Source organism: Mobula birostris, chromosome 16 (assembly GCF_030028105.1).
Source record: "Mobula birostris isolate sMobBir1 chromosome 16, sMobBir1.hap1, whole genome shotgun sequence".
In the NCBI taxonomy this organism is placed as follows: domain Eukaryota; kingdom Metazoa; phylum Chordata; class Chondrichthyes; order Myliobatiformes; family Myliobatidae; genus Mobula; species Mobula birostris.
In genome coordinates this window covers 36,496,824-36,516,108 of record NC_092385.1, presented here as the reverse complement: position 1 = coordinate 36,516,108, position 19,285 = coordinate 36,496,824, and positions in this window count along the sequence as shown.

Here is a 19,285-nt window from a genome sequence, read left to right as displayed (position 1 = left end):
TGTTTACTAGCTTTGCATACTCTGTAAATGTGGCCCTGTTTGCCACAGTTTCTGCGTTCTGTGTCTTTAAACCAACAGTCATCAGGGTCATGTGACATGTTCCCACAACGGCAACATTTCTTTCCTTCATTTCTGTTCAGTGACAAATTATTGGTAGCATATTCCAGAGATTTTTGTTGTATCTCTGAAGCACCCTGTGCTGCTGTTTCCACTGATATTGCAATGTTCAGCACTTTCTCTAATGTAAGGTCTTTTTCACCCAGGAGCTTCTTCTGTGTGGTTTCACACTGCATGCCACACACTAACCTATCCCCCAATGCGTCCGATAGACCAGCTCCAAATTGAAAATGTTCTGATAATTTGCGCAATTCAGCACAATACTCAGAAATGCTTTCTTTTTGCCCTGATTCCGATTGTGAAACTTAAATCTTTCAGCAACGACCAGTAGTTTGGGTTTAAATGCTGTTGGACAGTGTTTATTATTTGCTTGAACGTTTTGTCAGCTGGCTTTTCAGGGTTTGACAAGCTCTGTACCAGCTCGTATGTTTTTGTTCCCATAACACTAAGTAAAACGCTAGCTTTCTTTTCATCCTTAACACCATTAACCTCACAATATAACTCCACTCTTTCAATGTGAGTTGCCCAGTCTTCAATGCCACTATCAAATGTTGTAATGGTTCCAATCATCACCATCTTGTTATGTTAACTAAGCCCCATTCTCCCTTTATTTTCCATTTTGACTCATATGTCTTTTTTGCTAGTGCCACGAGCGCACTCCGTTTAGATGTGTGTGTGTCGCTCCTTTTTATCTCCTTTCTGGGGCAGTCAGACCCTCAGCTCCTGGGGGTCAGTGCTGGCTGTGGTCTCAGCTGGACGTGCTGCAGCTCCGACTGTGTCTCTTTGTCTCCCGATGTTCCCAACCCCGGCAGTGCTCCCGCTTCCTTTCAGACTCGTGGCCTCGCTCTGCCTCCTTCTCCCGCTCCTTGGCTCATTCCTTGTGCTCTTCTTCCGAGTGTCATTATCAATTAAAACACGGCGTTCCAACATGATGTATGTTCATTAACCTCATTGCCAATTTGTTGTGTATGTGGCCTGATTACACAACAATGCTATTAATAAAGACGTTGGAGACGGGAGCTAAGCTTCATGGTTCTTTATTGGCAGAAACCGAACTTTTAGAACATAGACCATAGAACATAGAATAGTACAGCACACTACAGGCCCTTCGGCCCACAATGTTGTGTCAACCCTCAAGCCCTGCCTCCCATATAAGCCCCCACCTTAAATTCCTCCATATACCTGTCTAGTATTCTCTTAAACTTCACGAATGTATCTGCCTCCACCACTGACTCAGGCACTGCATTCCACGCACCAACCACTCTCTGAGTAAAAAACCTTCCTCTAATATCCCCCTTGAACTTCCCACCCCTTACCTTAAAGCCATGTCCTCTTGTATTGAGCAGTGGTGCCCTGGGGAAGAGGCGCTGGCTGTCCACTCTATCTATTCCTCTTATCATCTTGTACACCTCTATCATGTCTCCTCTCATCCTCCTTCTCTCCAAAGAGTAAAGCCCTAGCTTCCTTAATCTCTGATCATAATCCATACTCTCTAAACCAGGCAGCATCCTGATGAATCTCCTCTGTACCCTTTCCAATGCTTCCACAGCCTTCCTATAGTGAGGCAACCAGAACTGGACACAGTACTCCAAGTGTGGCCTAACCAGAGTTTTATAGAGCTGCATCATTACATCTCGACTCTTAAACTCTATCCCTCGACTTATGAAAGCTAACACCTCATAAGCTTTCTTAACTACCCTATCCACCTGTGAGGCAACTTTCAGGGATCTGTGGACATGTACCCCCAGATCCCTCTGCTCCTCCACACTACCAAGTATCCTGCCATTTACTTCGTACTCTGCCTTGGAGTTTGTCCTTCCAAAGTGTACCACCTCACACTTCTCCAGGTTGAACTGCATCTGCCACTTCTCAGCCCACTTCTGCATCCTATCAATGTCTCTCTGCAATCTTTGACAATCCTCTACACTACCTACAACACTACCAACCTTTGTGTCATCTGCAAACTTGCCAATCCACCCTTCTATCCCCACATCCAGGTCATTAATAAAAATCACAAAAAGTAGGTCCCAGAACAGACCCTTGTGGGACACCACTAGTCACAATCCTCCAATCTGAATGCACTCCCTCCACCACAACCTTCTGCCTTCTGCAGGTAAGCCAATTCTGAATCCACCTGGCCAAACTTCCCTGGATCCCATGCCTTCTGAGTTTCTGAATAAAGATCACATCCATTGCACTACCTTCATCTATATGCCTGGTCACCTCCTCAAAGAACTCTATCAGGCTTGTTAGACACAATCTGCCCTTCACAAAGCCATGCTGACTGTCCCTGATCAGACCATGATTCTCTAAATGCCCATAGATCCTATCTCTAAGAATCTTTTCCAACAGCTTTCCCATAAGGCTCACTGGTCTATAATTACCCGGACTATCCCTACTACCTTTTCTGAACAATGGGACAACACTCGCCTCCCTCCAATCCTCCGGTACCATTCCCGTGGACAACGAGGACATAAAGATCCTAGCCAGAGGCTCAGCAATCCCTTCCCTCGCCTCGTGGAGCAGCCTGGGGAATATTCCATCAGGCCCTGGGGACTTATCCCTCCTAATGTATTTTAACAACTCCAACACCTCCTCTCCCTTAATATCAACATGCTCCAGAACATCAACCTCACTCATATTGTCCTCACCATCATCAAGTTCCCCCTCATTGGTGAATACCGAAGAGAAATATTCATTGAGGACCTCGCTCACTTCCACAGCCTCCAGGCACATCTTCCCACCTTTATTTCTAATCGGACTTACCTTTTTTTCTTCACATAATTGAAGAATGCCTTGGGGTTTTCCTTTACCCTACTCGCCAAGGCCTTCTCATGCCCCCTTCTTGCTCTTCTCAGTCCCTTCTTAAGCTCCTTTCTTGCTTCCCTATATTCCTCAATAGACCCATCTGATCCTTGCTTCCTAAACCTCATGTATGCTGCCTTCTTCCACCTGACTAGATTTTCCACCTGACTTGTCACCCATGGTTCCTTCACCCTACCATTCTTTATCTTCCTCACCGGGACAAATTTATCCCTAACATCCTGCAAAAGATCTCTAAACATCAACCACATGTCCATAGTACATTTCCCTGCAAAAACATCATCCCAATTCACACCCGCAAGTTCTAGCCTTATAGCCTCATAATTTGCCCTTCCCCAATTAAAAATTTTCCTGTCCTCTCTGATTCTATCCTTTTCCATGGTAATGCTAAAGGCCAGGGAGCAGTGGTCACTGTCCCCCAGATGCTCACCCACTGAGAGATCTGTGACCTGACCCGGTTTGTTAACTAGTACTAGATCTAGTATGGCATTCCCCCTAGTCAGCCTGTCCACATACTCTGACAGGAATCCGTCCTGGACACACTTAACAAAATCTGCCCCATCTAAACCCTTGGAACTAATCAGGTGCCAATCAATATTAGGGAAGTTAAAGTCACCCATGATAACAACCCTGTTATTTTTGCACCTTTCCAAAATCTGCCTCCCAATCTGCTCCTCTGTATCTCTGCTGCTTTTAACACACATATATACAGATCCATACACGCCTGATAGTGCATGCTCAATACCTGCATGCCTAATAGCGCCTGCAACGACGTGCTACTAAAACATAACGTAGTCCTTTATCATAATGTAGTCTATACGGTACATCTCCCATTCATGTACCTATCCAAATTTCTTTCAAATTTTTCCTCGGAGTATGGTGTAATGGTTGCTGCTTATTTTTTCCCAGATTCCAGCTGATCTACCATGTATTCTTGTGTCTGCATATTTTTATTCAGAATTTGCATTAAGAATGTTTTTGAGTTAATGTTCCATGAATAAATTTGCAAGCGAATAGACATGAATATTTCCACAGTAGGAAACTTTAGCTTCATACATATTCTCACCACTTTTTATGATGATTAGTTGCATTCAACATTTTTCATGGTAAAAGTAGTTATTTATCAGTAGTCTGTTGACATGGTTATGGCTTGTACATGAAGCAGAACCCTTTTAATCTAATTATCTGAGGGTGCTTTGGAGCTCATGGAAGAAAAGCCCAAGCCCAGCTTAATATAGGTGGATCAGGTCTGTAATAAAATCATGCAAGCCTTCACAAAGCCTTGCAGAGCAACTGCACATGATGTCTGACTATTGCTTTGATAGTGGGTTTTATCTTGATTAACCAAAAGATAACCAATATCCTGATAACATCATCACTTAAACCTCCAGCTTTAGTTCCATATCTGACTACGGTGTTGTTGGGAGGTCAGTTATCATGATTTTTCACAAGCCAGCACCAAGTCCTGAGGCTGACTTACATTATACAGCCACAGGAATGATGAAACAAAATTATTTTGGCACAAGTGTATATGGTATATCATTTCTGGAATGCTAATCAGCAGCATAACTTGTTCATATTTAGGAGTGGAGATAAATACTGAAGAAGTGGATGTTGAAGTGCATCTGTGATTCTGGCAAAATAACAAAAAAGGGCAGGAAGCTATCTGATGAAAATGGAGGAATTAATGACACGACAAGGGTCAATGCCTGGCTGATAGAGTCCGGAATATAGGTCGCTTGAGAATGGAAGGTAATCTTTGTTCTGAAAGGGAGGGAATGCATCTGTCAATGAGACCTGAAGTGCCACAAAGCCTCCTGTACATCGTGCTTTGGGGAGTGCATGGTAAAGGATGCTGTACCCAGTGAGTTGTGGAGTGTCAGTCACAAAGCTTATGAACCTACCATGGATTTATACCAATTGCATTTCCGCACAAGCAAACAATAGGCTAGGGGATCCAAGTGTACGGCAGGCCACAGATATTGCCTGCAGCAGTGTGAGTGGGGCTGTTTTTTGCTCACCGGCTGTCTCTGTGCACTTGGGTGAAGGGAGAGCTTTGAATGGCATTTTCATGACTCACCTATGTCAGCATCAGCACCCAAGGATTCCTCAACCCGTGAAAGTCGGCCCGTGAGACAGCGGGAGAGTTTAAAAACCAAGCAGATTGAGAAGGGGTGGTTATTTTGTCAGCAGTTTGAACGGGGCACAACTGCGCAAGTGCATGAAAGTCAGCCCATGAGAGAGCGGGAAAGTTTAAAAAGTGAGCAGATTAATGGAGCAGGTGACGGAGTAGTGGGCGACAGAGTAGGAAGGCTTTGGCTCAAGAGGCTTCGGCGAGCAGAGGCTGAGGAGGAGCCTGCTCCCAGTGAGGAAAGGCCAGGTAAGTTCCTTTAATTAATCTAATTAACTTAGAAGTAGGTAATGGAGGCAGCAGTTAGGGCAGTTGAGTTCTCTGTTTGCAGTATGTAGGAAGTCAGGGCGAGCACAATTGTCCCTGATGACTACACCTGTAAAAGGTGCATCCAGCTGCAGCTCCTGACAAACCGAGTTAGGGAACAGGAGCTGGAGCTGGATGAACTTCGGATCATTCGTGAGGCAGAGGCAGAAATAAACAGAAGTTACAGGGAGATAGTCACCCCTAGAAGTCAGGAGGCAGGTAGCTTGGTGACTGTCAGGAGAGGGAATGGGAATAGACAGAATGAGCAGAGCACCCCTGTGGCCATTCCCATCAATAATAAGTACACTGTTTTGGATACTGTTGGTGGGGACGACCTACCAGGGACAAGTTGCAGTGGTTGCATCTCTGGCACCGAGACTGGACCCTCAGCTCAGAAGGGAAGGAGGGAAAAGAGGAGACCAGCAGTGATAAGGGATTCAATAGTTAGGGGGACAGATGAGAGGTTCTGTGGAAGAGATCGAGAATCCCGGATGGTCTGTTGCCTCCCTGGTGCCAGGGTCCACAATATCTCAGATCGAGTTCGCGGTATTCTCAAGAGGGAGGGTGAGCAGCCAGATGTCGTGATCCATGGTGGAACCAATGACGTGGATAGGAAGAAGGAGGAGGTTCTGCAAAGAGAATTTAGAGATTTAGGTGCAAAGTTGAAGGACGGGACCTCCAGGATAGCAATCTCAGGATTGCTACCCGTGCAATGTGCAGGCAGGTTTAGAAATTGGAAGATAACGCAGATCAACATGTGGCTGAAGACATGGTGCAGGAGGGAGGGCTTCAGATTTATAGATACCACGTGCTAGTGAGGCTAGAAATAGGAAGATAATGCAGCTAAGTACGTGGCTAAGGAATTGGTGCAGGAGGGAGGGCTTCATGTTTCTGGACAATTGGGCCTTGTTCCAGGGAAGGTGGGACCTGTTCCGAAGGGACAGGTTGCACCTGAACTGGAGCGAGACTAACATCCTTGCGAGAAAATTTGCTAGTGCTGCTCCGGGGGGAGGGGTTAAACTAGATTTGCAGGGGGAGGGGAACCAGAGCATTAGAGCAGATAGCGAGGTGGAGGAGGGTAAAAGTATTGAAAGAACTGCAAGCATAGTGCATGGAGTAAAGCCAGATCTAACATATAAAGAGGCTTTGAGGAAAGGGAAGCAGAATAAAGGGTGTGAAGGTAGTAAGGTAGAAGGGCTGAAATGTGTGTACTTCAAAGCAAGAAGCATCAGGAACAAAGGTGATGAACTGAGAGCTTGGATACATACATGGAATTATGATGTAGTGGCCATTACAGAGACTTGGCTGGCACCAGGGCAGGAATGGATTCTCAATATTCCTGGATTTCAGTGCTTTAAAAGGGATAGAGAGGGGGGATAAAGGGGAGGAGGGGTGGCATTACTGGTCAGGGATACTATTACAGCTACAGAAAGGGTGGGTAATGTAGCAGGATCCCCTTTTGAGTCAGTATGGGTGGAAGTCAGGAACAGGAAGGGAGCAGTTACTCTATTGGGGGTATTCTATAGGTCCCCTGGTAGCAGCAGAGATACCGAGGAGCAGATTGGGAGGCAGATTTTGGAAAGGTGCAGAAATAACACGGTTGTTATCATGGGTGACTTTAACTTCCCTAATATTGATTGGCACCTGATTAGTTCCAATGGTTTAGATGGGGCAGAGTTTGTTAAGTGTGTCCAGGATGGATTCCTGTCACAGTATGTTGACAGGCCGACTAGGGGGAATGCCATACTAGATCTAGTACTAGGTAATGAACCGGGTCAGTTCACAGATCTCTCAGTGGGTGAGCATCGGGTGGACCGTGACCACCGCTCCCTGGCCTTTACCATTATCATGGAAAAAGATAGAATCAGACAGGACAGGAAAGTATTTAACTGGGAAAGGGAAAATTAGGAGCCTATAAGGCTAGAACTTGTGAGTGTGAATTGGGATGATGCTTTTGCAGGGAAATGTACAATGGACAAATGGTCGATGTTTAGGGATCTCTTGCAGGACGTTAGGGATAAATTTGTCCCGGTGAGGAAGATGAAGAATGGTAGGGTGAAGGAACCATGGGTGACAAGTGAGGTGGAGAATCTAGTCAGGTGGAAGAAGGCAGCATACATGAGGTTTAGGAAGCAAGGATCAGATGGCTCTATTGAGGAATATAGGGAAGCAAGAAAGAAGCTTAATAGGGGCTGAGGAGAGCAACAAGGGGGCATAAGAAGTCCTTGGCGAGTAGGGTAAAGGAAAATCCCAAGGCATTCTTCAATTATGTGAAGAATGAAAGGATGACAGGAGTGAAGATAGGACCGATTAGTGATAAGGATGGGAAGATGTGCCTGGAGGCTGTGGAAGTGAGCAAGGTCCTCAATGAATACTTCTCTTCGGTATTCACCAATGTTAGGGAACTTGATGACAGTGAGGACAATATGAGTGAGGTTGATGTTCTGGAGCATGTTGATATTAAGGGAGAGGAGGTGTTGGAGTTGTTAAAATACATTAGGACAGATAAGTCCCCGGAGCCTGATGGAATATTCCCCAGGCTGCTCCACGAGGCGAGGGAAGAGATTGCTGAGCCTCTGGCTAGGATCTTTATGTCCTCGTTGTCCACGGGAATGGTACCAGAGGATTGGAGGGAGGGGAATGTTGTCCCTTTGTTCAAAAAAGGTAGTAGGGATAGTCCGGGTAATTATAGACCAGTGAGCCTTACGTCTGTGGTGGGAAAGCTGTTGGAAAAGATTCTTAGAGATAGGATCTATGGGCATTTAGAGAATCATGTTCTGATCAGGGACAGTCAGCATGGCTTTGTGAAGGGCAGATTGTGTCTAACAAGCCTGATAGAGTTCTTTGAGGAGGTGACCAGGCATATAGATGAGGGTAGTGCAGTGGATGTGATCTACATGGATTTTAGTAAGGCACTTGATAAGGTTCCACACGGCAGGCTTATTCAGAAAGTCAGAAGGCATGGGATCCAGGGAAGTTTGGCCAGGTGGATTCAGAATTGGCTTGCCTGCAGAAGGCAGAGGGTCGTGGTGGAGGCAGTATATTTGGACTGGAGGATTGTGACTAGTGGTGTCCCACAAGGATCTCTTCTGGGACTTCTACTTTTTGTGATTTTTATTAACGACCTGGATGTCGGGGTAGAGGGTGGGTTGGCAAGTTTGCAGATGACACAAAGGTTGGTGGTGTTGTGGATAGTGTAGAGGATTTTCAAAGATTGCAGAGAGACATTGATAGGATGCAGAAGTGGGCTGAGAAGTGGCAGATGGAGTTCAACCCAGAGAAGTGTGAGGTGGTACACTTTGGAAGGACAAACTGCAAGGCAGAGTACAAAGTAAATGGCAGGGTACTTGGAAGTGTGGAGGAGCATAGGGATCTGGGGGTACATGTCCACAGATACCTGAAAGTTGCCTCACAGGTAGATAGGGTAGTTAAGAAAGCTTATGGAGTGTTAGCTTTCATAAATCGAGGGATTAAGTTTAAGAGTCGCGGGGAAATGATGCAGCTCTATAAAACTCTGGTTAGGCCACACTTGGAGCACTGTGTCCAGTTCTTGTCACCTCACTATAGGAAGGATGTGGAAGCATTGGAAAAGGTACAAAGGAGATTTACCAGGATGCTGCCTGGTTTAGAGAGTATGCATTATGATCAGAGATTAAGGGAGCTAAACTTTACTCTTTGGAGAGAAGGAGGATGAGAGGAGACATGATAGAGGTATACAAGATATTAAGAGGAATAGATAGAGTGTACAGCCGGCGCCTCTTCCCCAGGGCATCACTGCTCAATACAAGAGGACATGGCTTTAAGGTAACGGGTAGGAAGTTGAAGGGGAATATTAGAGGAAGGTTTTTTACTCAGAGAGTGGTTGGTGCGTGGAATGCACTGCCTGAGTCAGTGGTGGAGGCAGATACACTAGTGAAATTTAAGAGACTTCTAGGCAGGTATATGGAGGAATTTAAGGTGGGGGGTTATATGGGAGGCAGGGTTTAAGGGTTGGCACAACATTGTGGGCTGAAGGGCCTGTACTGGGCTGTACTGTTCTATGTTCTATGTTCTAACCCAGGCAGATTTCTGTGAAATCTGAGTCATTTATCAAACCGTCACACAAATTGCATCAGAAAGCAGATTGACAAGTAGCTATGATTCAAAAGCAAAATAGATAAGTGCAAGTACTAACATGCGCACATGCTGAAACATTCAAAGTTAATGTGCACAGAATAATACACACAAGATAAGGTCTGTGTTCAAATCACATTAATGGAAGCAGGGTATTCCAGTGTACATCTTTGGTCATGCCTTTTATTCGAGAAGTTTTATGATCCAGGTGATACTCCTGGATATGTTCAATATGTTCAGAAAATTTGTCAACAAACTGAGCAGGATAGAAGAATCGGACAGCTCTTTTAACTTTTCTTAAATTGTCAAGTACAATTGGTTTTTACATGACTGTCACTAAACAAAATAAAAGCCTCAATGTTATTTTATGATGGCTTTGCATGGAACGTATTGCCTTTGGCCTGACTATTGAGGAGTTTACAAAATTTGACATGGTAATTTCATTTATCAAGTTAGTTTGTTTAAGGATTATATAGAAAATTCATTGAAAATAAGTAGAAATAATCTTCCTAATTTCCCAGTTGTTTTTTTAGTGGGACTCTGAAGGATTTGAATAACATACTGACAGATCCAACCTAGGTTAGGAAAACTTGACAGCCTGCATGCACGAACAAGCGTTTAGTACACCTGAGGGGTGGATTTGTCAGTTGGTGCGCGGCTGCAGGCATCCTCTGCCAACTGAGAACTCAGCTGGCAGCCGTATTTCTGACTTGTGAACTGCCTGTGTTATGAACCCTGGGAAGGACATGTACAAACTTGGTTGGTAATTTTCCTCGATTCATCACCAAGCCTCTACATGGTCACTTCTCAGAGATGCAGAGATTTTATCTCAGCAGTAGGGAAAAAATGGACGTGTTTGGCCAGTTCTGCAGTTTGGAGGCTTGGGAGAAGCCAGAAAGCAACCTAAAAGAAGAAAAGTAGAATGGTCGAAATTTTTCAGATGTTAATCATGGGTGGACAGTAAATTTAGAGGATTTTATGGATGCAGTACTGGTAATAACAAATCTAAATGTCATTACATTATTATAGAACATAGAACATAGAATAGTACAGCACAGTACAGGCCCTTCGGCCCACAATGTTGTGCCGACCCTCAAACCCTGCCTCCCATATAAGCCCCCACCTTAAATTCCTCCATATACCTGTCTAGTAGTCTCTTAAACTTCACTAGTGTATCTGCCTCCACCACTGACTCAGGCACTGCATTCCACGCACCAACCACTCTCTGAGTAAAAAACCTTCCTCTAATATCCCCCTTGAACTTCCCACCCCTTACCTTAAAGCCATGTTCTCTTGTATTGAGCAGTGGTGCCCTGGGGAAGAGGCACTGGCTATGCACTCTATCTATTCCTCTTATTATCTTGTACACCTCTATCATGTCTCCTCTCATCCTCCTTCTCTCCAAAGAGTAAAGCCCTAGCTTCCTTAATCTCTGATCATAATCCATACTCTCTAAACCAGGCAGCATCCTGATAAATCTCCTCTGTACCCTTTCCAATGCTTCCACATCCTTCCTATAGTGAGGTGACCAGAACTGGACACAGTACTCCAAATGTGGCCTAACCAGAGTTTTATAGAGCTGCATCATTACATCATGACTCGTAAACTCTATCCCTCGACTTATGAAAGCTAACACCCCATAAGCTTTCTTAACTACCCTATCCACCCGTGAGGCAACTTTCAGGGATCTGTGGACATGTACCCCAAGATCCCTCTGCTCCTCCACACTACCAAGTATCCTGCCATTTACTTTGTACTCTGCCTTGGAGTTTGTCCTTCCAAAGTGCACCACCTCACACTTCTCTGGGTTGAACTCCATCTGCCACTTCTCAGCCCACTTCTGCATCCTATCGATGTCTCTCTGCAATCTTTGACAATCCTCTACACTATCTACAACACCACTGACCTTTGTGTCATCTGCAAACTTGCCAACCCACCCTTCTACCCCAACATCCAGGTCGTTAATAAAAATCACGAAAAGTAGAAGTCCCAGAACAGATCCTTGTGGGACACCACTAGTCACAATCCTCCAATCTGAATGTACTCCCTCCACCACCACCCTCTGCCTTCTGCAGGCAAGCCAATTCTGAATCCACCTGGCCAAACTTCCCTGGATCCCATGCCTTCTGACTTTCTGAATAAGCCTACCGTGTGGAACCTTGTCAAATGCCTTACTAATATCCATGTAGGTCACATCCACTGCACTACCCTCATCTATATGCCTGGTCACCTCCTCAAAGAACTCTATCAGACTTGTTAGACATGATCTGCCCTTCACAAAGCCATGCTGACTGTCCCTGATCAGACCATGATTCTCTAAATGCCCATAGATCCTATCTCTAAGAATCTTTTCCAACAGCTTTCCCACCACAGACGTAAGGCTCACTGGTCTATAATTACCCGGACTATCCCTACTACCTTTTTTGAACAACGGGACAACATTCGCCTCCCTCCAATCCTCCGGTACCATTCCCGTGGACAACGAGGACATAAAGATCCTAGCCAGAGGCTCAGCAATCTCTTCTCTCGCCTCGTGGAGCAGCCTGGGGAATATTCTATCAGGCCCCGGGGACTTATCTGTCCTAATGTATTTTAACAACTCCAACACCTCCTCTCCCTTAATATCAACATGCTCCAGAACATCAACCTCACTCATATTGTCCTCACCATCATCAAGTTCCCTCTCATTGGTGAATACCGAAGAGAAGTATTCATTGAGGACCTCGCTCACTTCCACAGCCTCCAGGCACATCTTCCCACCTTCATCTCTAATCGTCCTACCTTCACTTCACTCCACTTATAACTTGGTATTAAGTATTTAATATTTCAGTAACATTTGAATACTATTGTAGATATATTGTTTGATTGAACATTCTCATTTGTTTAGATAATTCATTATGGGTTATATGTAAAAGTTTGTCAATAGCATAGGTCATCATGCCATCATGTCATATGTACATTTCTCACTTAAAGTAATAACAAAACTAAGACACACATTCCCAGTTCTGTGTTTCTTTTCAGTTAATTTTGTAGTTATAAAACATAACTGTGGTAACAAGGAAGTTTGAAGTGAACCCAAGGCAGCTACCTACCTATTGAAGCACAGCGAGACGTTCGAGTTCTTAAAAAGCACAGAAAGAAATGGTCGAGTAAAAACAGCACAGTACGGGCTTCTTTGTGAAGGGACAGAGACGTTCAAGTTTTCAAAAATGTCAGGAAACAGACAAATTCACAGATTCATAAACTGTGAGTATCGGGTGATAACAATCATAAATACAAAGGAAGCAGAAATAGCTGGTTATATCAGAAAGATAGACGTGTTCAATTGCACAATTGGTTAATTGGATATTGTATACTGGGTGAATTGAACTGTATTTTGAAAAAAAATAAATTGCCAATGAAAAACAAGTGCCACTTTTGTTGAGTCCAATGGGTTTAAAGGCATACTGTTTGCTTAGAAATTTAACTGCTCTAATCAAACCAGACAAAATAAGCTTTGCACAGATCATGAAAGTAATGCAGAAACATTTAGAACCAAAACCACTGTTGATTGCAGAATGTTTTAGGTCTCATAAATGGAATATGAAGGAAGGGGAGTCCAGTTCAGCGTATGTGACTGTATTGAAGAGATTGTCTGAACATTGTCAGTTCAGTGATGGGCTTAATGATGCACTGAGAGATCACTTAGTTTGTGGAAACTTACAAGGAAGCATTCAAAAACTGCTCCTAACTGAAGCACAATTTATAATTAAAGCAGCAGTTGAAATATCTGTATCAATGGAAACAGCAGACAAAAACACAATTGAGTTGCAGTCAGGAATGAAAGTGAGCATGACCAAAATTGCAATTTCTAAATAGAAACAGAAATAGAAACAGGCCTGGCTGAATAAATTGTGTTACCATTTTGGCAGGAGCCACATACACCAGACTTAAAAGTGAAACTTGCAGAAAATGCAACAAAGTAGGACATATACAAAAAGCATGTTGGGTAGACAAAAATAGACTACCCAACTACACAGAGAAGAGAAGATAAAACGACAAGTTGCATTTTCAAAAAGTGACACAGGACTGAGTAGCCTTGAGATTTACAATATGAAAACTAGCAATAGACAAGCAATATGTCTTACACCAGAAGTGAACAGCAAATTGATTAAAATGGAATTGAACTCTGGCTCGGCTGTTTCAAAAATTCCACAAATTGAGTTTGAATGACATTTCAAAGCTACTAAACTGAAGCCTGCACATATCCAACTAAGAACTTATATTGGATATAAGATAACATCTGTGGCAATGACATTCAGAACAGTTAAATATACTGTAACAACCAACAAGTCACATTGTATGTGATAAAAACAGAAGGGCCAGCAATGTTGGAATGTGATTGTCTGCATCTACAACAACTTGATTGGAGATCCATCCACCGCTGGCATGCCGCATCCCCTGAAATAGAGTCAACTGAAAATTAATTAAGAAAGGTACTGGATGATGTTATAGCAGTGTTCAAGGATGACACCGGAAAACTCAAACATATGAATGGTAAAATAGTGTTCAAAGTTTAAACTAAATTTATTATCAAAGTACATATATGCCACCATATACAACTCTGAGGTTTATTCTCTTGCGGGCATACTCAATAAATCCATTAGCCACAATAGGATCAATGAAAGTCCACAGCAACAGCATGGAAAAGCAATGGGCAAAAGGCAAAAATACTATGCAAATGTAAGAAAACAGAAAATAAATAAATACATACATACATACATATTTGAGAACATGAAATGACGAGTCCTTGAAAGGGACTCCACAGGTTGTGGGAAATATTCAGTGATGGGGCAAGTGAAGGTATCCCCTCAGGTTCAACAGTATGATGGATGAAGGACAATAACTGTTCCCGAACCTGGTATTGTGAGTCCTGAGGCTCCTGTACCATCTTCCTGAGGGCAGCAGCGAGAAGACAGCATGGCCTGGGTAGTGAGTGTCCCTGATTGTGTATGCTGTTTTCCTGCAAATACACTCTGTTTAGATGCGCTCAGTGGTGGGGAGGGCTTTACCCATAATGGACCTTTGATTTCCTCTTCCAGAAGTCAATAATCAGCTCCTTGGTCTTGCTGATGCTGAGTAAGAGACTGTTGTTGTGACACCACTCAGCCAGATTTCCAATCTCCCTCCTATATACTGATTTGTTACCACCTTTCAGCCTATGACAGTGGTGTTGTCAGTATACTTAAATGTGGTTTTGGAGCTATGCTTAGCACACATTCATAAGTGTGAAGCACGTAGAGCAGGCGGCTAAGCACACAGCCTTGTGGTGCTCCTGTGCTGATGAAGATTGTGGAAGAAAAGTTGTTGCTAATCCAAATTGACAGGGTTTTGCAAGTAGGGAAATCAGGGATCCAGTTGCACAAGGAAGCATTGAGGCCAAGGTCTTGAAACTTATTGCTTAGTTCTGATGGGATGATAGTATTGAATGCTGAGCTGTAATTGATAAAAAGCATCCTGATGTACATACCTACTCTGTTCAGATGTCCCAGAGTTGAGTGAAGAGCCAATGAAATGGCATCCAGTGGGCACAATGGAGCAGATCCAGTCTCTTCTCAGGCAGGAGTTGATATGTTTCATTATCAACCTCTCAAAACACTTCATTGCTTTGGATGTAAATGCAACCGGACAATTGCCATTGAGGCAGATTTCCATGTTCTTCTTAGGTACTGATATGACTGAAGCCTGCTTGAAGCAGGTGGGTACCTCAGACTGCCAAAGCGAGAGGTTAAAGAACTCAATAACGGGGGGGGCGCCAGGGCACATGCGTATGGATTAGACGTGTTTGGTCAGTGCTCCTCTCCGAGACCGCGATAAAATTACTATTATATCATGTTTTATTCATTCATAGGCCAACAGTGCATGTCTAAACTAAGTGTCTGGAAAAGTTTGACAACGCCAAAGGCAAATAAAGCCAAGACCGCCGACTGCCAAACCACCAGAGTTAGTGCTAACAACGGGTCTGTAAATAACTTCTCCTTGTCTGAGACACTGCCGAATAAAACTTACACCATGTGCAAGGAATTGGGTCAGGAGATTTCTGAGTCAGTTCTGTGTGGCAGTAACGGCCGCTTTAATGTTTTTGAGACCAAGTTTCAGACGCTTGTGGCCTCACAGGCTGATTTACAGGCCCATGTGGCTAATCAAGAACTAACCGCTAGTGACCTTGAAGCACGCGTGCAAGAGCTTGAAGCTAATTATTCAGAGCTAATGAGACAAGATAGCCAGCTCCAAGCTAAAGAGCTTGACTTAGAGGCTTATTCCCGGAGACATGGCATTAAGGTTGTACAAGAGGGCGAGGAGGATGGTAAACCTACTGAATTTGTTTCCAGACTGATTCCCAAGTTGCTCGGGGAAGAGCATTTCCCGTACCCGGTTAAAGTCGATCGCGCACATCGCTCTCTCCAGCCGAAGCTGGCTGATGGCGCTAAGCTATGCACCATCTTGGCACGTATTCATCACTTTCAAGTGAAAGAGCTGATCCTGCACCGCAGCAGACTACAACCCATGGAGTACAAGGGAAACAAGGTCTTGATCTTCCCGGATTATACTAATGAGATGATGACTCAACGTCGTGCCTTTCGTGATGTACTGCAAACTCTGCGTGACGGAGGAATCAAGCACACCCTGCGGTATCCAGCTAGGCTCTATAGTTATCATCAGGATGGAGGAGCGCCTATAGTATATGACGACCCGATGGAAGCAGCACGATTCTCGGAAAGGAATAATGCATGCAAAAGGGAGTAGATATATTGACACTGTTTATTCAGCTTATAATTATGCCGGTTTGCATGTTGGGATAAGGGGAAGGACCTGCTTGTTATATGTAGTTTTACAATGCTGTATGCCGCACTGGGATTTAATCGCAGAGAATGTTCTAAATATGTGTAACCGGGTGATCCTCGGATCTAATTCGGTATCGTTAAAAATGTACTTGGGCACCCATCCGAATAATGCTAGAATTCTTGTCTGTGCCTTTAAGGGAGACAATGATGTCATTGCGCACACGCGGGATAGTGGGGAGACCATTTTGCTTTCTGCTGAAGACATGGTAAGAGGTTGGAAGTGGGTCTTCCCAGAGTATGCTGGGTATGGTGAGGAAAGGTGAGCATTAATAGACAATAACCAGGTGAACTCGTTTATGCTAGTTGGCAGATCGAGAATATCGGTGATTTGTCATGTTTTACATGTGGATGCTTTAGATTTTCTCGAGTGAATGACTCAATGCTGGATTGCGTGGCTTGGACAAAGTTCCTCACCATCCAAGTAGGTCAGGCTTCCTGTAACTTAACTTTTTTTTTGTATTGTGTTCCACCAGGCAATATCCTGTAAAAGTTGTGCCAAAGTGTACCTTTTGTCTAACTTTATTGTATCGGGACTGATTGTGCATGTAACCGCGTAGCATGAATGTTTAGTCTCTGTTTGGAAGTTCAGCACATGTGTACGTCTTAGATTTTGCTGTGATGTATAAGATGCAGGGTGGGTGGGATTCTAATGTTGTTTGTATTGTGTTCCACCAGGATTGCCACTACCATATTTGTACCATATTAGTACTTTATTCGTTCTGGTATTTTTACACTGCATACGCAATTCTGTCCATATACAAGGGTGTGAATCGGAAGTTAAACTGAGATTGTAATGGCAATGATTGTAAATTCGTTCGTTTTGTTCCGCAACCCTCTACTGGCACTTAAACATCGAAAACCGATAAAGGAATTAAAACCCGAAAAAGTCTTTGTTGTCCTGAGCATGTACTTTTTCCCCAGGCTACATATGTCTGTTATTAAAATGGTTAATTTTGTGTTGGTGTCATGAATGTCCAGCTTCAGGTGCAGACATTGGATAACTCTCCCTAGCCCTAACAGCATTTGTTTAACGGTATTATACAGTTAGTGTTATAAATTTTCTCGGAGAGGAGATTGTAATAATTGTGTAATGTTAGTTACCTGCCCAGCAGCTCCTTTTGGGATGGAAATGGGGAACTATGTGTCTGGTTTAGGGAGACACAAAGGGGGTGGGTTAGGGTGTGTGTTGTTCTTGTTTATGACTCAGACGTATTTTTTTGTGTATCTTGTGTTTCTGTGAGGCTGCCAGTTATTTTACATTGTTTACTATGTTTGTGCTCAACTCCAATAATCTCTTTTTTATTCTCATATGCAGAGGACTTGCGGTAGAACGCAGCTGGGAAGTAAAGATATTACAATAGTCTCGTGGAATGTTGAGGGGCTTGGTCATGTTGTTAAGAGGAATAAAGTTTTTAGACATCTCAAATCTCTATCTCCAGATGTGATTTTTCTACAGGAAACCCATGTCAAGGTAACTGAGTAACGCAGATTGAGGTCTAGCTGGATATCGCAGGTTTACCAGTCACCATTTACTTCTCATGTCCGTGGTGTGGCTATCCTCTTTAGGAAAAATATTCCATTTCAACTCACTTCCATGACCACAGATCCTCTCGGCAGGTTTATCATGACCTCTGGCACCATTAATTTGTTTCCACTAACCTTCCTTAATATCTACGGTCCAAACACAGGTGAGCCAAATTTTTTTTAGGAAAGTTTTTGATTTATTTCCGGATGCCAGTAATTCAAATATAATCATCGGTAGTGACTTGAATTGCTACCTAGATCCATATTTAGATAGATTGTCCTCCCACCCGCCCTCAAATATCGTGTCAGTTCAGGTCCTAGATAATTTGATTAAATCTAGGAATTTAGTAGATATCTGGTGAGTTCAACATCCCACCGACAATGACTATTCTTATTATTCTCATGCTCTTATAGTAGAATTGACTATTTTTTGGTTGACTCTCGTTTAATTTCTCATGTTACCTATACAAAATATCATAATAGATTAATTTCTGACCATAGCTCCTTGACAATGTCCCTAAATCTCTCCCTTCCCAGACGAATCTATTCCTGGCGTTTTAACCCCTCCCTACTCACTGATAAGAAATTTATAGAAAATATCACCACCAGATTAAAAGATTTTATAGAAATTAGCGATAACAGCAAGGTGTCAGATTCCACACTCTGGGAGACATTAAAAGTTGTAATTCGTGGGTATATAATTTCATATGAATCCGCTGCTAAGAGGGAGAGAGAAGGACGATTATTAGCGATTGAGAATACTCTCCCAACCCTCAAAGTGACATACCAGTTTCGAAATCCTCTGAAGATTATAATAAGATAATGAAGCTTAAATATGAGTACAATTGTATTTTGGGTAGTCAAATAAATAACCTCCTCTTAAAATTAAGACAAAAGCATTTCGAAGTGGGGGACAAGCCTGAGGGGTTCCTGGCTCGGCAGCTCAGGGGCACCCAAGCCCTAAGGTCAATTCATTGCATTAGATCGAAGGCAAGTACCCTGTTAATTAACCCCAAGGAGGTAAATGACTGTTTTAAAGAATTTTACAGTGAACTCTACACTTCCAAATACAATGCCACTCAATCTGATTTGAATGACTTCTTTGATTCTCTTGTAATGCCAAAACTTAGTGACGCTGCTAGGGAGGACCTAGACTCTGACTTCACATTGGAAGAAATAACTTCTGCCATTAAGTCATTTCCGTCCGGCAAGGCAGCTGGGCCAGATGGATTTGGCTGTGAATTTTATAAGAAATTTTGTGATATCCTTGCCCACTTCCCTTCAGAATGTTATCCTGCTCTAAGAGAGATAAAGCCTTGCCTAGAGCTTTGTATGAGGCTAACATTTCCCTCATTTTAAAGAAAGGTAAAGAGGAAACAGACCCGGC